Below are 11,549 nucleotides of genomic sequence, written 5' to 3' on the forward strand. Positions count from 1 at the left end.
TATTATATTACCTTGCCAGGGCTGCCGTAATAAGATACCACAGACTGAGTGGCCCGAACAACAGAAATTTATTTTCTCATAGTTCTAGTGGCTGGAAGTCAAAGATCCAGGCGTTGGTGGGCAGGTTTGGTTTCTTCTGAGGCCTCTGTACTTGGTTGCACACAGTCACCTTCTCGCTGTGTCCTCACGTGGTCTTTCCTCTGTGTGTGCGTCCCTGGTGTCTCTGGGTGTCCAAACTCCCTCTTCTTATCCAGATACCAGTCAGCTTGTATTTGGGCCCACCAAAAGGACCTCGTTTTAACTTCGTTACTTTTCATGGGCCCTGTATCTAACTATAGTCATATTCTGAGCTACTAGGTGTTATGACATCAACATGAGTTTTGGTCAGGGGGACACAATTCAACCCATAACAAGGATCCACAAAATTAAACTTTCAGTGGTAAGATTCCTATCTATTTTGTGATTTATTACCAATGTCTCTTAAATTTTCCTTGTAAAATCTGAACAAGAGATTCAGATAACTTTAAAATAATTAATGAGTAATCACAGAAATAAAGAAAATTACACTTGTCTTCTTATGAAATGATTAGGTACTATATGACACATTTATTTTTATGCTTTACATTCAAAATATGGAAAAATTGATCAAAATGTAGTGGAAAAATGAATAAATTTTTATTCTAGTACATATGCAACCTAGAAAAGGAATACTTGGAATAAAATTTCCAAGGATGAGATAATATTTATTAACACAATAGAGCTTTATAGTCTATTATATCGATTATATGGAATACATGCTATTATATATATAACTCCTCACATCACTTTGTCCTATGTGTAACAAGGTGAATTAAGCTCAAATAAAATCAGAGATTAAAAACCTGGAACCACCCACAAGATTTAAAATATATTTTTCCAGAGGTCATGTTCAAAAATTCTACTCACTTTGTTCAGGAATGCTCAAAATCCATTCTGCCTTAAACTATATTCCATATGGAAGAAAGCAGAAAGTACCTCCCAATTGGAGAAAAGGGAGCTTCCCAAGGAACTTAATTGAACAAACACCCAACATAACATAGTTACACATGGCACCAAAAATCAAATGAAAGCAAATGACTCTATTCTAAATTACAAGGAAACTCATTCCTTCTCAATAATATTCAAGATAATGCTAGCAACATGTCTTCCTTATCACACTTGAACAAAAGAATCTCCCTTCCTACACTCTCTGCGTTCTCTTTTGTCCAAGATTCTAAGTGGAAAATAAGAAGAGAGCCAGCAGGGCTGCCAAAAAATAGCAGCATTGACCACCACAGTGCCGGTCTAGAGTAGATGCTCAGTAGGTGTACAGGGGGCATTTATTCCCTCTTTCTCTAACATGCATTTCCCTGACGCCCCCTCTCCTTTCTCAATTGTACCCAAGTTCCTCTAGCAACATCCATCTCCCAATCTCAGTCATATGGTGTAGATTGTCTTGATCCCACTGCACTACCACCTCCAGGAGAGCAGTCTATTTGGCTTAAGTCAATCAGCATTGCCTATCCACTTTGCCCACCATGGTTGGTTTAAAGATGAGCACATTACTTATTTAGAACCAAAGAGATGTGAAAAGACTTTACTGAACACTCCTGAGAAGAAGAAGTTTTCTCTTTCTCCCCTAGTCGGTGGATTATGAAGTTTCTAGAATTAAAGCAGCCATTTTGGTACCTAAAAGGAAGAGTCTGGAGCTATAATGAGTCAAGAGATGGAGCTTCCAAGTGGAGTCCACACATGCATCCTTAACATCTAGATCTGATTATCTGTTTGGGTGACATGTTGTTCCCTTGATTGTTTAAGCTAGTTTGAATTATGTCTTCTGTCAGTTGCAACCAAAAGATTTCTAACTGATTCAAGTGAAAAAAATGAATTAAAGAAGTGATAAACCAGACATTCAACCCCAGCAGGTATGCAGGGGAAAGATTGCTATGGGTACACTCTATATTCGTACACTGTGAACAAGATTGTAATTTGTCACATACAGACAAAGGGAAAAATTCCTCCCCCTTCCTCCACAAGACAATATTAGGATAAATCTACCCAAAATCCTGATACTCCTCTCTTCTTTTGTATGGTCAATTTTCAGTCAACATGTAGATGATTCACTTTATAAATTCCTACTAGCAAGCATCCAATTCCAAAATAACTTCTTTCTCCATCTCATCATCTATTACTATATTTGATTCTTTTGACATAATTGAGCACTTATTTTACAAATGTTGGGGATGAAACTACTTTTATTTATAAGAAAAATAAATTCTGAGCTTTGTGTTAGGAATTTTATGTATGAAATTTCATTAAACTGCACAATAACCCTGTGGAGAAGATTGAATTGTTCTCATTTTGTAATTAATAAAAAGGAGGTTCAGACAGGGTGTGGAGCTTGTCTAAAGTTACACAGCAAGTAAGTTGTAGAACTGGAATTCTAGTCCAGATTTAATTACTAAACCTGTGCTTTTGAGTTATTTATTAAATCATTCAACAAATTTTTTGCATGTCATTGTGATAAACAATGGGAATGCAAAAAGAGAATTATTCCAAGTTTCTTCCCTCAAGAAGTTTACAGTCTCAGTGAGAAGAAATATGTATATGTAGTTGAATTAACACAATATGCAAAAGTTGCTTTTACAAAGCAACGGGCAAAGTAGGATGGGAACATGGAAGATAGAGCCTGGGGGTAAAAGAAAAGGTTCATAAAGCAGGATGATACTGGGAATCAAAGGATGAGTAAGCAAGGAAGAGAGAAAAGAAAGATCAAAGCAGAAGCCACAGCACTGAGTCAAGAGAGGGAACAAGGAAGGACGGAAGGAAAGAAAGAAAGAAAGAAAAATACAGCCTGGCGTGCTCTGGACACCAAAGATTGCCTGCAGCTGAAGAATCAGGGGCAGGGTGGGGGCAGGGAAAGAGAGGAATGAAATGGGAGAGGAGGCTCATTACATAATGGAGAGGAGTGGGAAAAATATAACATACTAATATTATACTATACTATATTATTAGTATAACATACTATAACATACATAATATAATATATTGTACTAATATACATCTTGCTTCTTTTTAAAAAGGTTTGGAGCCTAGTGTGGGCCTAAACTGGAGAGACTTTAAGCTGCATTTATATTTTGCTGTTATTGTTATTTCAGAACACCAGTGAGATAGGAGCAAGAAACCATATTCTAAATAGAAACCACGGTGTGAGGGAAGACACCAGACTGTCTGCCCCATGGCCTCTGCTAGAGAGCCATATTGCCAACGTGGAGAGAACGTACTTCTGCTCACAAAGGAGAAGAGAGAGTAAGTGATCACATTATATGTTATCTGCCTTAAAACCTGGAAAGCAAACTGCATAGTTTTATAAAATATTGTTGAAAATGGACGTTTCAAGGAATATTCGACAATTACTGGAAATTTTCAAATGCAAGGATTTCTGTCAACCATAAAAGTGTCTACCTTCTGATATATTAAGTGGAAAAATAATGATTCATTGAATTGAAGGAGAAAGAGTCAGGTGTTAATCCTTCCATGTAGGCAAAGCTTTAAAAACTTGTAACAGCTGCAGAGTAGAAAGAACCTCCTTGTCTTCTGCAATATCTTGTATAATGAATCCTCTTCTCTTCAGAATGCTTAAACCCAATGCTCCAGTTTTCTAATATAGTTATGACAATGGTGGGTTTACAGAAAATAGAATTATTATTCTGCTGTGCTTGCTGCCTCCCCTGGTGAAAGATAACGTGGTTAATTTCAGCCACCAACATTTAACAATGTTTACCTTGGTGGGAAGATAAATTTTCAGGGATAGTGAAATTAAATTACTTGACTAATAAATGTCACTGAAACATATTTTAAAACTAAGGCAATGTAGTCCTGGAAAGTAGTTAGATAAGAAACCATGGCTTAAAAAATGTCAAAAATAATGTGTAATGTTTTTGGAAGATGAGGCAAGCCTTTAAAAATCTTCGGCGGGAAGGGAGAAGAGCCAAGATGGCGCCGTGAGTAGTCCTCTTTGTCTCTCGCCCTTCGAGTCTACAATTATTTGGACACTTATCGCTTGACAAAGGATATCCAGACAGCATCTCAGGACGTCTGAGACACCCACGCGACTATACATCGGAAGGCGGATGGACTTTCCTCCGGGAGGATGTGGAAATAGGTGAAAACTCTCTGACCCCGACGGGCAGCCTAGTACCCGCAAGCGGCTTTCTTCCAACGGACGCCCCCAGAGGATCCACACACATCTAGGGCAGGAGCGAGAACACAACAGAGGAGCGACGGTGGAAACAGGTGACCAGAACCCTATCTAAACCCCCTGCAATTACTCCTAAACGCAGAGGGAAACTTTGGAGTTGCACACCTGAGCCCGCGGGGAGACCCAGCCTGGTGCTCGGGGCGCCCGGAGGGTCCCAGAGAGAGACACGGAGGGCACGGAGATCTCCCAGCTGCCGTTGCCTGCCCCGTGGGACTAGGGATTGCCGGAGATCTCGGAGAGGACCGGGGCCGGGGGAATTTTCAAAGGCCGGTTCTGCGACCCGGAGGGGAAGCGCCGGAGCTCCGCCCGGGCAGCAGACAAAACTCTCTGTCTGCCGTTAGCAGAGGGGCCACGCTGAGCATTCACGGCTCCGGGAGAGGCCCGGAGAGAATCCCAGAGGGCGGGGCGACCCCCAGCTGCCGTTGCCCGCCCCGTGGGGCTAGGGATTGCCAGAGATCTCGGAGAGGACCGGGGCGGGGGGAACTTTCAAAGGCCGGTCCTGCAACCTGGAGGGGAAGCGCCGGAGCTCCGCCAGGCAGCAGACAAAACTCTCTGTCTGCCATTAGCAGAGGGGCCACGCCCAGCATTCAGGGCTCCCGGCAGAGGCCCGGAGAGAAGCCCTGAGGGCGGGGCGACCCCCAGCTGCCGTTGCCCGCCTCGTGGGACTAGGGATTGCCGGAGATCTCGGAGAGGACCGGGGCTGGGGGAGCTTTCAAAGGCCGGTTTTGCGACCCAGAGGGGAAGCGCCGGAGCTCCGCCCGGGCAGCAGACAAAACTCTCTGTCTGCCGTTAGCAGAGGGGCCACGCTGAGCATTCACGGCTCCGGGAGAGGCCCGGAGAGAATCCCAGAGGGCGGGGCGACCCCCAGCTGCCGTTGCCCACCCCATGAGGCTAGGGATTGCCGGAGATCTCAGAGAGGACTGGGGCTGGAGAGAGTTCCAGAGACCCAGCTTAGTAGCCTAGGGGGAAACCCTACAGGCTCACAGCAGCCTTAGGGAAAGCCTCTGCACAGCACCAGTAGAAGGCACCCAGCCACCAGCCACAAGGCTGGAAGACCCCAGGGCAAAAGCAGCATAGCTAGGTGTACTAACCACAGACTGTAGAAGATGCCAATAGCTCTCCTGCGACCCATAGAGGACAAGTGAGATTTGGTGGGTGCCGACAGCAACGGAGCGACAAATATAAGTGATCCCACCCCTGGCCGCTGGAAAAGCCCATAACACCATTGCAGACCCCAAGGAGAGAGCACATCTAGGTGGGCTGCAACAGTAGGCACCTGCAGCCTGAAGCCCCCCTGTGACGGCCCCCACGGCAGAGGAGGGAATCCAAAGGGCCACTGTGGCTACGAAGAGGGGCCCAGGCCCAGTTAGCAACTACGGACAGGGTTCCTGGTTGGTGAAATATAAACAGCTGCTCCTCCCACCGCAGCAGCTGAAACAAGTGAAAGGAGCAACTAAACTCTATCTCCATGTGGAGGCACAAATCAACAACATCAAGCAATATGAAAAAATACATTAAATCTCCAGAACAGAAAGAAAGCAACAAATACACAGAAAACAATCCCAAAGAAAATGAGATATATAACCTAAATGACGATGACTTCAAAACAGCCATCATTAAGATTCTCAATGAGTTAAGAGAGAATTCTGACCGACAACTCAACCAGTTCAGGAGCTATGTCACAAAAGAGTTTGATACGATAAAGAAGAACCAAACAGAAATATTGGAAATGAAGAACACAATAGAGGAGATTAAGAAAAATCTAGATGCTCTGAACAGTAGGGCCGATAATATGGAGGAAAGAATTAGCAATTTGGAAGATGGCAATATAGAATTGTTGCAGGCAGAGGAGGAGAGAGAAGCAAGACTTAAAAGAAATGAAGAAACTCTCCGAGAATTATCAGACACAATTAGGAGATGCAACGTAAGGATTATAGGTATACCAGAGGGAGAAGAGAAGGAGAAAGGGGCAGAAAACCTATTCAAAGAAATAATGGCTGAGAACTTCCCAAATCTGGTGAGGGAGATGGATCTGCAGGTGACAGAAGCCAATAGATCTCCAAACTTTATCAATGCAAGAAGACCAACTCCACGGCATATAGTAGTGAAGCTAGCAAAAGTCAACGACAAGGAGAAAATATTAAGGACAGCCAGGCAAAAGAAACTAACCTACAAAGGAACCCCCATCAGGCTATCAGCAGATTTCTCAGCAGAAACTTTACAGGCTAGAAGAGAGTGGAATGATATATTCAAAAATCTGAAGGACAAAAATCTACAGCCGAGAATTCTCTACCCAGCGAAAATATCCTTCAAATACGATGGAGAAATAAAAACTTTCCCAGATAAACAAAAATTAAGGGAGTTCATTGCCACAAAACCTCCTCTTCAGGAAATCCTCAGGAAAACCCTCATTCCTGAAAAATCCAAAAAAGGAAAGGGGCTACAAAACCAAGAGCAGAGGAGATAAGTAGAAGGACAACAACAGAGAGTAGCAGCTCTACATCAGAACAGATTAAACCATGGGACGAGAAACAAAGGAAACTGAAGAAAACCGGAAAACAAGACACAAAATGGGAGTGGTAGGCCCCCACATCTCAATAATCACTCTAAATGTAAATGGATTGAACTCCCCAATCAAAAGACACAGAGTGGCAGGATGGATCAAAGAACAAGATCCAACAATATGCTGCCTCCAGGAAACACACCTCAGCCCCAAAGACAAACACAGACTCAGAGTGAAGGGATGGAGAACAATACTCCAAGCTAATAATGAACAAAAGAAAGCAGGTGTCGCTATACTAATATCAGACAAGGTAGATTTCAAAGCAAAACAGATAAAGAAAGATAAAGAGGGACAGTATATAATGATAAAAGGGACTCTCCACCAAGAAGACATAACACTTATAAATATATACGCACCCAACACAGGAGCACCAAAATTTGTAAAGCAACTCTTAATAGAACTAAAAGAAGACATCAACAACAATACAATAATAGTAGGGGACCTCAACACACCATTAACACCAATGGACAGAACATCCAGACAGAAAATCAACAAGGAAATAATAGAATCAAATGAAAAATTAGACCAGATGGACTTAGTAGATATATATAGAACACTTCATCCAAAAACAGCAGGTTACACATTCTTCTCAAGTGCACATGGAACATTCTCAAGGATTGACCATATTTTGGGAACCAAAGCAAACATCAATAAATACAAGAGAGTTGAAATAATATCAAGCATCTTTTCTGATCATAATGCTATTAAACTAGAAATCAACTACAAGAAAAAAGCAGAGAAAGGTGCAAAAATGTGGAGACTAAACAACACGCTTCTCAACAAACAATGGATCATTGAAGAAATCAAATATTATCTGGAGACAAATGAAAATGAGAACACGACATACCAAATCATTTGGGATGCAGCAAAAGCAGTCCTAAGAAGGAAATTCATCGCAATACAGGCTCACCTCACTAAACAAGAAAAAGCTCACGTAAGCAACCTCAAACGACACCTAACGGAACTAGAAAAAGAAGAACAAACAAAGCCCAGAGTCAGTAGAAGGAGGGAAATAATAAAAATAAGAGCAGAAATAAACGATATTGAAACAAAAAAGACAATAGAAAGGATCAATGAAACAAAGAGTTGGTCCTTCGAAAGAATTAACAAAATTGACAAACCCCTAGCCAGACTCACCAAGACAAGAAGAGAGAAAGCGCAAATTAATAAAATCAGGAATGACAGAGGAGAAATCACAACAGATACCAATGAAATACAAGAGATCATAAGAGAATACTATGAAAAACTATATGCCAACAAATTGAACAACTTGGAAGAAATGGACAAATTCCTAGACTCCTACAATCTCCCCAAACTGAATCAGGAAGAAATGGAGAATCTGAATAGACCAATCACAAGTAAGGAAATAGAAACGGTAATCAAAAACCTCCCCAAAAACAAGAGTCCAGGACCAGACGGCTTCTCTGGAGAATTCTACCAAACATTCAAAGAAGACTTAATACCTATTCTCCTCAAACTGTTCCAGAAAATTGAGAAAGATGGAGAACTCCCTAACACATTCTATGAAGCCAACATCACTCTGATCCCCAAACCTGACAAGGACAACACAAAGAAGGAGAACTACAGGCCGATATCACTGATGAATATAGATGCAAAAATCCTCAACAAAATTTTGGCAAACCGATTACAGCAATACATCAAAAAGATTATACACCATGATCAAGTGGGATTTATACCAGGGACACAGGGATGGTTCAACATCCGCAAGTCAATCAACGTGATACACTACATCAACAAAATGAAAAACAAAAACCACATGATCATCTCAATAGACGCAGAGAAAGCATTCGACAAGATCCAACACCCATTTATGATAAAAATCCTCAGTAAAATGGGTATAGAAGGAAAGTACCTCAACATAATAAAGGCCATATATGATAGACCCACAGCCAACATCATACTCAATGGACAAAAGTTGAAAGCCATCCCTCTGAGGACAGGAACAAGACAAGGGTGCCCACTTTCACCACTCCTATTCAACATAGTACTGGAGGTGCTGGCCAGAGCAATTCGGCAGGAAAAAAAAATAAAAGGAATCCAAATAGGTAACGAAGAAGTAAAACTTGCGTTGTTTGCAGATGACATGATCTTATACATAGAAAACCCCAAAGAATCCACAGAAAAACTATTAGAAATAATCAACAACTACAGCAAAGTAGCAGGGTATAAAATTAACGTGCATAAATCAGTAGCATTTCTATACACTAACAATAAACTAACAGAAAAAGAACTCAAGAACTCTATCCCATTCACAATCGCAACGAAAAGAATAAAATACCTTGGGATAAACTTAACCAAGGAAGTGAAGGATCTATACAATGAAAACTACAAGACTTTCTTGAAAGAAATAGGCGATGACATAAAGAGATGGAAAAACATTCCTTGCACATGGATTGGAAGAATAAACATAGTTAAAATGTCCATACTACCTAAAGCAATATACAGATTCAATGCTATCCCAATCAGAATCCCAAGAACATTCTTCACAGAAATTGAACAAACAATCCTAAAATTCATATGGGGGAACAAAAGACCACGAATTGCTAAAGCAATCCTGAGCAAGAAAAACAAAGCCGGCGGAATCACAATCCCCAATTTCAAAACATACTACAAAGCTACAGTGATCAAAACAGCATGGTACTGGTACAAAAACAGGTCCACAGATCAATGGAACAGAATTGAAAGCCCAGAGATAAAACCACACATCTATGGACAGCTAATCTTCAACAAAGGAGCAGAGGGCCTACAATGGAGAAAAGAAAGTCTCTTCAACAAATGGTGCTGGGAAAACTGGACAGCCACATGCAAAAGATTGAAAATCGACCATTCTTTTTCACCACACACCAAAATAAACTCAAAATGGATCAAAGACCTAAAGATTAGGCCTGAGACAATAAGTCTTTTGGAAGAGAATATAGGCAGTACACTCTTTGACATCAGTTTCAAAAGAATCTTTTCAGACACTGTAACTCCTCAGTTGAGGGAAACAATAGAAAGAATAAACAAATGGGACTTCATCAGACTAAAGAGCTTCTTCAAGGCAAGGGAAAACAGAATTGAAACAAAAAAACAGCTCACTAATTGGGAAAAAATATTTACAAGCCACTTATCCGACAAAGGGTTAATCTCCATAATATACAAAGAACTCACACTGCTTAACAACAAAAAAACAAACAACCCGATCAAAAAATGGGCAGAGGACATGAACAGACATTTCTCAAAAGAAGATATGAATATGGCCAATAGACACATGAAAAGATGTTCATCATCGCTAATCATCAGGGAAATGCAAATCAAAACTACACTAAGATATCACCTTACCCCCATTAGATTGGCAAAAACATCCAAAACCAAGAACGACAAATGTTGGAGAGGTTGTGGAGAAAGAGGAACCCTCATACACTGTTGGTGGGAATGCAAACTAGTACAGCCACTATGGAAAACAGTATGGAAATTTCTCAAAAAGTTAAAAATAGAAATACCCTATGACCCAGCCATCCCATTACTGGGTATCTATCCTAAGAACCTGATATCAGATATCTCAAGAGTCCGTTGCACCCCTATGTTCATCGCAGCATTATTTACAATAGCCAAGACGTGGAACCAGCCTACATGCCCAGAAACTGATGATTGGATAAAGAAGATGTGGTGTATATATACACAATGGAATACTACTCAGCCATAAAAAAGACGAAATTGGCCCATTCACAACAATGTGGATGGACCTCGAGGGCATTATGTTAAGCGAAATAAGTCAGTCAGAGAAAGACGAACTCTATATGACTCCACTCATAGGTGGAAATTAGTATATTGAGAAGGAGATCTGATCGGTGGTTACCAGGGAAAAGGGGGGGTGGGGGGAGGGTACGGAGGGGGAAGTGGTGTACCCACAACATGACTAACAAAAATGTACAACTGAAATTTCACAAGCTTGTAATCCATCATAACATTAATAAAAAAAAAAAAAAAATCTTCGGCGGTACCACAGCATTCTGTGCATGATAGGGAGGCTCCGAGGCAGTAGGAGTGGAGGCCATGCAGCCAGATTGTGCAGCTGAGACCCGGTTCTGTTACTGATGACAAATGGCCACATGGATACAGCGATTATCTGGAAAATGAAAATAATAACAGTACTTACGACATACAGTTTTGTGAGGATTAAATGAGATTTTACAAACAACTAATGCTTCATGAATATGTCACGCAATGCATATATGTTGATTACTTACTCCATGTATTAGTTAGGGTTCAGAGAAACAGAACCTATATATATACATAAAGAAAGATTTATCAGTGATACCTATAAAGTATATACCTATATATATACATAAAGAGAGATTTAGCATAGGAATTGGTTCATGTGGTTATGGAAGCCAAGAAGTCTCACAATCTGCCATCTGTAAGCTGGAGAACCAGGAAAGCTGATGGTATGATTCAGTCAAGTCTGAAGGCCTGAGAACCAGGGGGCCGCTGATGTAAGTCCAAGAGTCCAAAGGCCCAAGAACCAGAAGCTCTGTGTCCCAGAGCAAGAAAAAATGAACATCCTGGCTCAAGAAGAGAGAATTTGCCCTTCCTTGGTCTTTTTGTTCTATTCAGGCCCCCAACAGATTCAACGATGCCCACACATATTGGTGAGGGTGGATCTTCTTCACTCAGTCTACTGATTCCAATGCTAACTCCTTTCAG

This window comes from Equus asinus, chromosome 7, assembly GCF_041296235.1.
Source record: "Equus asinus isolate D_3611 breed Donkey chromosome 7, EquAss-T2T_v2, whole genome shotgun sequence".
In the NCBI taxonomy this organism is placed as follows: domain Eukaryota; kingdom Metazoa; phylum Chordata; class Mammalia; order Perissodactyla; family Equidae; genus Equus; species Equus asinus.